Here is a 9,681-nt window from a genome sequence, read left to right on the forward strand (position 1 = left end):
AGAAGTCTAGGATCAAGGTGTTGGCAGGGTTGGTTTCTTCTGAGGCCTTTCTATTTGGCTTATAGGTGGCCATCATTTCTCTGTATCTTCTTATGCTCTTCTCACTGTATGTGTCTGTGTCCTAATTTCCTCGGGAAACCAGTCATATTGTATGAGAGCCAGCCCCTATGGCCTCACTTTACCTTCATACCTCTTTAAATACCCTACCTCCAAATGAAATCACATTCCGAGGTCTGGGAGGGGCAGGGTAGTTAGAACTTCAACATAAATTTTGGAAGGAAACGATTGAACTTCTAACAGCAGTTGTGTCAAATTCATTTTGGAAAACTTCGAAAACTCTGCAATATTGAATTTTCCCATCAGGATATATGTGCTGTCATGTTGGTTGGTGCAATATTTATAACAGCCTATGCATGGAAGCAACCTAAATATCCATCAGTGGTTAGGTGGATAAAGAAAATCTGGTATACATTTACAATGGAATATGATTCAGCCTTAAAAAAGAAGGAAATCCAGCCCCTTGTTACAACATAGATAAACCTGGAGAACAGTATGTTAAGGGAAACGAGTCACACATAGGAGGAAAAATATGACATGATATCATTAATAGGAATTATCTATAATAGTCAAACCTATAGAGGCAGAGAGTACGAATCGTGGTTTCCAGGGGCTTGAGGGAGAAGGAAGTGAAGAGGTATCAATCAAAGTTTATAAAAGTGCCAGTTATGTAAGATGTGTAAGCCCTAGAGGTCAGCTGGACAGCATAGAGCCTGTAGGCAATGCTATTGCATTGTATACTTGAAAATTTGTTCAGAGACAGATCTCAAGTGTTCTTATCACAAAAAGTAATAAAGCATACAGCAGGGGGAAACTTTTGGAGGTGGTGGATATGTTTATGGCATAGACTGTGGTGTGGGTTTTACGGTTGTATACTTATGTGCATACTCATCAAGTTGTATACATTAAATGTGTACAACTGTTTATGTCAATCATACATCAATAAAGTGGTTAAAAAAAAAAAAGACTAGTGGCAACCCGTTACGTATTTCCAAGTTTGAAAGTACCGAGTGTATACATCACTTCATTTCCTGGATGAAGGTGGTATGACAGGGCAAGTGTTGCAGTCTTGTTTGTGGTCCTCCTTCACAATATCACTTGGTATCATAACCTCTAATACTACAAAATCAATCTTAGGTTCCCTGCGTAGTCAGATGTGCTAGCAGAACAAGGCATATCCTGAAGGCAGCTTGAAGGTGTTCAAAGATAAGTTAGATAGATAAAACAGTTTTAAGAAATCAAAAGAAGCTATAACAGAGTTGCCTGGGTGACTTGGTTAAGCATCTGCCTTTGGCTCAGGTTATGATCCCAGAGTCCTGTGATTGAGTTCCGCATTGGGCTCCCTGCTCAGCGGAGAGTCTGCTTCACCCTCTCCCTCTGTTTGCTCTCTCTCTCTCTCTCTCTCTCTCTCTCTCAAATAAATAATTGAAAAAATAAATCCTTAAAACAAACAAGTTATAACAAAGCTTAAGTTAAGATTTCTAGAAATGAATAAAACCCTGTCACAGGAAGTGGCTGATATAAGACTTCAGATCTGAACAGAAACAGATGGCTCTGAGACTCAGTGAAGGTTTTGTGTCAAGTAAGTCCTGGACTGGTCCTTAAAAGGCAGCTTGAATTTCGGGTTATGAAGGCAGAGAGTGATAGCCTGAGGAATGACATCACCGATAGTCTTGCTTGACTGAAATGGGAGAGCGACAGATTTAAAATTCCCATGAGAAGGAAGTCAGAAGGATCGGTGTAAACAGTTGACTCCAGAGATCACCACTTTCCTTAAATCTGTTAATGAAGTAAATATTTTTCTACTTTCTACTCTTAGGCAGGTTTTGTAACCTCTTTTATACATAATCTTCCCAAGATTATTTAAGTGTCAATATGTCATAAATGGCCATTGAAGTGCTTTTAGTTTTTCTGGAATCAAGAAATCATGTGTATAGTTTTTTGTTTTGTTTTGTTTTGTTTTGTTTTTGGAGCTATAACCCTTCTTATTTTCTCTGTTTAAAATCAAGCAGAAAACAAACATCAGTTGTTATACACTAACAGTTTGAAAGTACATCATTTGTCCAAAAGAAGGACTAAGAACAAAAATGTGTATTCAGAGATCCAAACAAAGGGAGTGTCAGGGCGTCACCTCACACAGCCTCCCGATGGTACACAAGAAGAGCCACTTCATAATCTCTGGCACTAAACTGGGTTGCAGAATTCTGTGCCAGGTATTTTAGGAAATCACGAGGGTAATTTAGTAATAACACAAGGCTTTTCTTTTCCAGAGTTGTGTAGGCCAACATTGCTCCAATTCATAAAAATAATCTCAGTAGATGTGGTGCTCCATACACCTGGGTCAGGTACATCTGGATGATCTGCGAGGATCTCCGTGTCCTGTGGTCTCTCAAGGTTGTAGAGTATTTGAGTGCCCAAAAGTTCTCTGAACTATTTCTTTATATGTGCCACAACCTCACTAACTGCATTACTCCTTATTATCTGTGTTTCTTGAGATTTCTTGTAATTTGCAGGGCATGGGATCCATATTCTTCTTGGCAGGAAGATAAAAGACCTGTTGCTGCCTGGTAGTTAAGTCCCAATTATCAACAAGCCATGGTTTTAGTTCGTAGGAATTTTTATTTTAATTTTGTTCATGAATTAAAGGGCAGTGGGATCCATTGAGGCCTTTTACTTGTGAGGGGGCTGAGGTGTTTTCCTGGTCTGCGACTATCTTATCCAGCTTTTTCAGTTCCCTCTTTTTGGCTTTTACTTGAGCATTTGTCTATTGGCAGATCAGAAGTCTTCTTTCCTGGGGCAGCCTGCCTCGTTGCAATCTTTGCATATTGCTCCTGACTGGCTGTTTGTTTTTTGTTTTGCTTAAAAAAAAAAAAAAAAAAAGAGATTTTATTTATTTATTTGAGAGACTGAGAGTGTGAGAGAGCACAAGCAGGGGGAAATACAGAGGGAGAAGGAAGAGTAGGTCCCCCACTGAGCAGGAAACCCCATGTGTGGTTTGATGGCAGGACCCCAGGGTCATGACCTGAGCTGAAGGCAGATACTTAGCCCACTGAGCTACCCGGGCACTTCCTGACTGGCTGTTTGAAGTTCACACTGTTTCCATAGATTGGTGTCCATATATTTGAATACCCTGCTTTCTAGAATCCACTCAATCCCAATTTTTATTCCAACCACTGTAATGTAAAAAGTATTTCACTCATTTGTCCTTTATCGCAACCTTTACATAAAGGTTGTATAGTTTATTTTGTAAACTGTTTTGCTTGTAACTCTATGATCTATTTTCTTCGCCAGCCACAGTTCTTACTTCATTTCCCTTATATCATGTACTTAAGTCTTAGAGAAATGCACTGAAAATCTGAATGGATTCTGCTTCCTCCCATTTGTTTCCAAATGCATGTGATCTGTAGGAATGCCCTTTACCCATGCACTGGCTGACTAATTTCTCATCCTGCAAGATTTGGTTCAGTCACAGTATTCGAAAGCATGCTTCCCCCCAACACGCACTAATCAGAGTTTGGTCATTTCCCCCATGCAACCTCTCCCCATGTTACCTGCTTTCATAGTGCATATCCATAATGTTTACCCAACGCTCTAAAATTCTGGTTTATTTGTCTATTATCATAATAGACTGAGCTGTTTCAGAATAAGAACCACAGTTTCTAAATGTTTCCATCTTTGGCAATGATCTAACACCTGGAAGGTTATAGCTAATTAATGAATGCTTGTAGGAATGAAAGAACAAGTTCAAATCAAACTTCAATTAAAAAAAAAAAAAAGAACGAGTAAACGTAACATGAACATAACACTAATACCCAACTGTATGCCTCAAGAGGAAATTGTCCAAATCAATGTTCAGAGGAGTATGACCCTAAAACTGCATGGCCTTACTACCTTTCGTTTACTGTCAATGTCACTGGAAATAAATCTGATTCTCAGTGGTGAGTATGAAATGATAAATGATAAAGCACATCTCTGAACTCTTGCAGTCAGAGGAGATGCTCAGTGATGCCATACATGAAGATAAAAGCATTTCTGCTTCGGCACGGCAAAGGAAAGCTTTTTCAGCTTAAACATCAACAAGAAAGTTAGTTTTATCAAAAGGAGCAAATTATAGTAACACTTTCCCAACACAAGCCTGCCGCAGAATACAAAACAGAGAGGCAAACACAGAATCACCAAGTTAGAGAGCAGAGTACTTCATTTGGAAAGAAGCAAGACAGAAAAGCTACAGGGCCAGACAGAGGCCAAACATGTGACACTTATTAACTCATGAACTAATGGGTGGCCTTTTAAAAAACACACTTAAAGGACAAAGGCCAATTACTTCAAGTGATCCTGAAAAGTATAAGAAAAAAATCAGAACTATCTTCACTTAAATTGAGCCAGAGATGGAAATTATTAGGCATCCCCTCAAAGAAAAATAGGTATGGCAACAATTCGGTCACTCTGCGTCCATGTCCCAGCAGGCAGGGCTGCTTTGTGGAGTAGTGAAAAGAATCCTAAAATTCATCTTCGGGTACAGTATGAGCATAATCAGAGACTTTTTGCAAAAAAATATAAGATTAAGACAAACTAAAAAAAAAAACTAAATAAAAATTAAAAAATAAAAAAAGAATAAGACAAACTGCAAAAGTGAAACAATGCATCATAGACTTCAAAATGGTGATACTGATACACAAAGAAAGACTGATGGAATAGAGTAAGATCAATATTTGTATAATGTTAATACATTAAGGGAATGGAATCTTCAGTCCGTAATTTCTAATCAAGTGATGGCAGAGTAAAGCCATTTAATCCTGTTCTAGTCCCTGAATCACACTGGAATCAGGACAACAATAACAAAGAACATTTCAAATTCAGTAAGAATTTTAGCTGTGAAGCAATTGCAACTTCAAATCACTAGTTAAGGCTTCTCAAAGTATTAGTATTTTACTAAAATCCTTACCTCATTTCCTTTTTACTTTGGGTTGTGGCATAATCATTAATTCAGCTGATGCCCCAGGGTATCAGTGCTTTCAGGATCTTCCATGTGATTTGTCAGCACATCTCTGTCTCTGTCTCACGTTCACTGTCTCTTTCTCTGCTCTATTTGTCTCTGTGTGTCTTTCACACCCATGCCCCCTGCACACCCCAACACATTGCCACACCCCCCACAGCCGCACCCCCACACCCACACACAACCAGGCACATGCCCCACAGTCACACACACACACACAACCCCCCATACACAGACATACACCCCCACACACACAACCCCCTTGCACACAGAGCCATTCATTCAGCCAATCCTCATTAAGTCATTTACGTAGCAGCACTTCTCTTTAGGAACATTCATGTCTCTTTGCAACATCATCTGGGTTCTTTTTTTTGTTTGTTTGTTTGTTTTTTTCATCATCTGGGTTCTAAGTGTACATTTATACCAGACAGTTGTGTTGTCATCATTGTTACAGTTGTTGTTTGGTTATTATTTGTTTTATGATCTTGCCTGCTCTCTTGTTTTCTTCAAGTTAAGTTCAGGGAGTCAATTTTTGTTGGGTCCTTTCTGCCTTTAAGATGCTGATTTACCTTTAACTTTTGATGTTTTCTAAATGAGTAGAAAGTAGGCTGATAAGCTGAGCTTCTCTGAATTCTTAGTTTTTCAGTGTAAGGTGAAGAGGACAGTCCCTTACATAAACAGTCGTATTAGAGGTAGCGTTTGAGCTGTCAGGGTGGTCACTCTGTAGGCATGCAGGGGGAGAGACGGGAGTGGAGAAGGAGATGTGGAGCGGGGGAGGAGGGAGAGATTTATATTAAGAAATTGGTTTTTATGATTTTGGGGATTGGCAAGTCCAAATTTACGGGTCAGACAGGCCAGAAACTCAGGGAAGAGTTGATGCGACAGCTGGAGGTCAGAAGTCCTGAGGAGACATGACCAGCTCTTCCTTGGGGTCCCTCAGTCTTTTTCTCTATAGACTTCAAATGGTTGGACGAGGCCCAGGCACTTATGGAGGATAATCAGATTACATGTGAATCTCATGTAAAAATACCTTCACAGCAACATCTAGACTGGTATTTGATCAGATATGTGGGTACCGTGGACTGGCCAAGTGAACACATAAAATTAACCATCACAGCAATTCATCAGTCCCCATTTCTCTGTCCCTTTTCTTTCCCCAAACAAGGAGCCAGTAGTGGCACACAGAAACACTCGCCCCCCCCCACCCCAGCCTTTTTCTATTTGAAAGAATGTGAAATTTTCCATGTTCAAATTTGTATGTATTTGCTGTATTTCTAGGAACCTATTAAAATATCTGAAGTGCTATTTTTTTATCATACCATAATTTAATGATTTTGAGGCTTATTCTTGTATTAATTTTTAAAGATTTATTTATTTGAGAGAGAGAGAGAGAGAGAGTGAGCATGAGCTCCTGAGGGGCAGAGGGAGAAGGAGAGAAGCTGACCACCCCCCCCCCCCCAGCTGCTGAGCAGGGAGTCCTATGTGGGGCTCCATCTCAGGACCCTGAGATCATGACCTGCACCAAAATCAAGAGTTGAGCCCTTAACCCACTGAGCCACCAAGGTGCCCCCCTGCATTAACTTTTGTAATTACTAATGATAGCATCACTTTGTGTATTTTCTATTTTAATGTGAAATGTGCATTTTTGTGGGCATTTATATATGGAAATCACTTGAATTGTTTGACCTCAGGTGAAAACTCCTCCTAAAAAAAGTTTATTTTTGCTTCTTCAAGAGGTTTCCACAATCACAATAGAACCATGACTTAGAATTTTAAACTAGTGTCTTGCAGCTCTTTGGGTTGAAGTAGTTTCTGTTGAGCTATAAACTTCCTTCAGGGCTGGGGCGTGGTTGCAAAAATCCCAGAAGAAAATCAACTTCTGTTTTTCCTCACTGCTCAGGGCCAAAGTGTCTGAAAGGATTTCTCGCCTCAAGGCGATGATACAGTTATTGCTAGTTTTCTTTCCAGAGTAATTGTTTCTTTCCCTACTATGTCATACACGGATGAAAGAAATATGTGTATTAGTTGGTTTTATTTTTTGGTTATTACCAGGGAAGGTGTCAGTGTAGTCAACCAGATATGTTAAGTATATAAGTTATTTAAGTATGATTTTCAATTGATCACATTTTTATTTTTAAAATCACTACACTTGGAAATCACTTGTTTCTATTGAAGTTTTATTAAGTTATGAATTCTCTTATTTTGAATTCATAGTCAGATTTTTCTATTTGATTAAGCATTTCAAAAAACACATCTTTGGGTATTTTGAGTACAGTTGACCTTCAAACAATGCAAGGGTGAGGGGTGCCCTGCGCAGTTGAAAGTCCACAGATAATTTTTGACTCCTTCAAAACTTAGCCACTAGTGGTATACTGTTGAAGGAAAGCTTTACCAAGAATTTGAAATGAGCTCTTTATAAACAGACACTGAATGTAATTAAATTAATTTGGGATTTGTCCTGAAAGTATTAAAATACATAGGTGCCTATTTTATTCTGAGAACTCTGGGTATCACCCACCAAGTGATTCCAATGTCATGACTTTTTATTGGGATTTTTGACTCCATGAAGTTGTAATTTAGGCAAGTGTTTGGAAGCATAGAAAATTACAGGCTGTTGGCTTGACCCCATTCATAAGCCCTCTCCTCGGAGAATCTAGGACACAGAGTTCAAAACTTGAAAGTCACTTGAAAACACATTTGTAGTTTTGGGTAGAGCTCATGAATGCACATATTTCAGAATAATAAATACCTTGACAAGGAAAATCTGAAGTTGTATTGGATGACACGAGTTCCTACTGAGCAGCATAAGTGGCCTTTCAAGGCTTAACCTAAATCCGTCTTGGTAAACCTCTAACGTTCTCAGTTGACAGAAAAGGCCACTGCTCATTTTTCCCTAAGCAATATTGCTTCTCCTTGAAGATGAGGTGTCCATTCTACCTTCTTTCTTTCAAGCTATAATGAATTCTGTTTTTCTCTCTTTCTCTCAATGGGGATAATTCCCTGACTTTTCATCACTTGGTTTTTCCTCTGTGGCCTCTGGCTCAGACCCCCATAACCACCTTGTTGTCAGGGTGTCTGAGTTATCCAGAAGTTCCCCCCGGTCGGCCCTATCCTTTTTGTTCTTCTGTGGCACAGATAGCAATCAGCTGTGCAACAATCTGTATTCTTGTGCAGGTTTCTGCAAGGAAGTAAAAGGACTTCTTTCTCTGGCAAGTCAACACTATAGATTTTATAAATTTTATCGAATCCACAACATGTGTGCTGACGGTCCCTTAGATAAACAGTGTATCACTTCAGCTGGGCACCTCATGCTGGGAAAACAGTGGCCGCCAGTGACAGTTCTTTTCTTCTTCCTAAAACTGTCGACCTTCTCTAAATATTTCATTTCTTTTTAGGAAAAATGCAGGGATGTTGTTAAACATAACTCAATTCTTTTAAAAGTTTAGACTCTGTGGCTTGTCAGCAGAACAAATAGACACAGCTCCAGTGGGCCCTGCATATGAAATCACTAGCAGGATAATCCTACAGGATGCCAACTTCTATGCTTCAATGACAAAGCACTTCAATAATAGTTTGCTACAGAGGTATATTTTACAATCCAATGAGCTAACAAATTCTAACCCACCGAGCTTAAAACAAGATGAAATAAAATAAAACATAAAATGTTCTTGTTCTGGAGAACTGGGCATGGCAATTTCTTGTGGCTTTTTTGGAAAAATATTAAATTTCAAATGGCTCTTCTCATGGAGTTGGGGAAAGATAATTCATAAGAAAATATTAATTAATAGCTGTGTGTTATTAAAAAGCTGTCCAAGTTATTTTTTCCCCTCATGGTCTGAGAAGATTTTATTTAAAGCCTTAAGCAGGATAAATTAATGTTCTGTTCATCCCTTCTGCTGTCTTCACTTGTTTATTAATTAGCATAATCTTCTAACATTTAGCAAGATAAAGCCTGCTGAACACTGGGGAGATACATTTAGGAAAGAAATACAAAAGCTAGTGAGAATCCTACCTCATAGCCAGCCTTCTCTCTTTATTAATTTTAATCAAAGGAGGTTTGACTGTAAACACATCATCACATTATATTTACATGTAATGCTTCCTCATTAGTAGAAAGAGGGAGACTGAGGATATGGGTGATAAATATGTCTGTCCTAAATTTATTGTGGTATCATCAAGTGAAATAGAGAGTGAGAACTTTGAAGATGTTTCAGTACCAAATTTAATACTTGGGTCACCATGGCCAGGATAGCAGGCTGTGTGACACAACACAAGCTGTCCACCTTCTCAGAGTTCATGCTAGACCTGCCTGTCATTCACAATATATTCACAAATATATCAGGCCATTGTGATACGTCAATCACTAGACATAAAAGTGACACATACTTTGCCTTCTGGAAGTATTATCTGGTAGGGGCATACAGACATTAGTTAAATAAACATGCAGTAAATATTTAATTAAACCTATGAGAATTACTTAAAACCAAAAAAAGCAACAGCAACAGCAAATTTAATCTGGGAAGTTTTTCCTGAGATAATGCTTACTTTAAAAGTCTCATATTTGGGGTTTTGTTAGTTAGTTTGTTTTTTGGTTAGTTATTTGATGATTATTTGATAAACAGTTATTT

General features: G+C 38.7%; 1 pseudogene; it reads right to left on the reverse strand.

Moving 5' to 3' along the window:
* Positions 1-2,189: 2,189 nt before the first annotated feature.
* LOC112910729 (mortality factor 4-like protein 1 pseudogene) lies at positions 2,190-9,351 on the reverse strand (annotated as a pseudogene).
* Between the last annotated feature and the right edge of the window lie 330 nt (positions 9,352-9,681).

Source organism: Vulpes vulpes, chromosome 8, assembly GCF_048418805.1.
Source record: "Vulpes vulpes isolate BD-2025 chromosome 8, VulVul3, whole genome shotgun sequence".
Lineage (NCBI taxonomy): Eukaryota > Metazoa > Chordata > Mammalia > Carnivora > Canidae > Vulpes > Vulpes vulpes.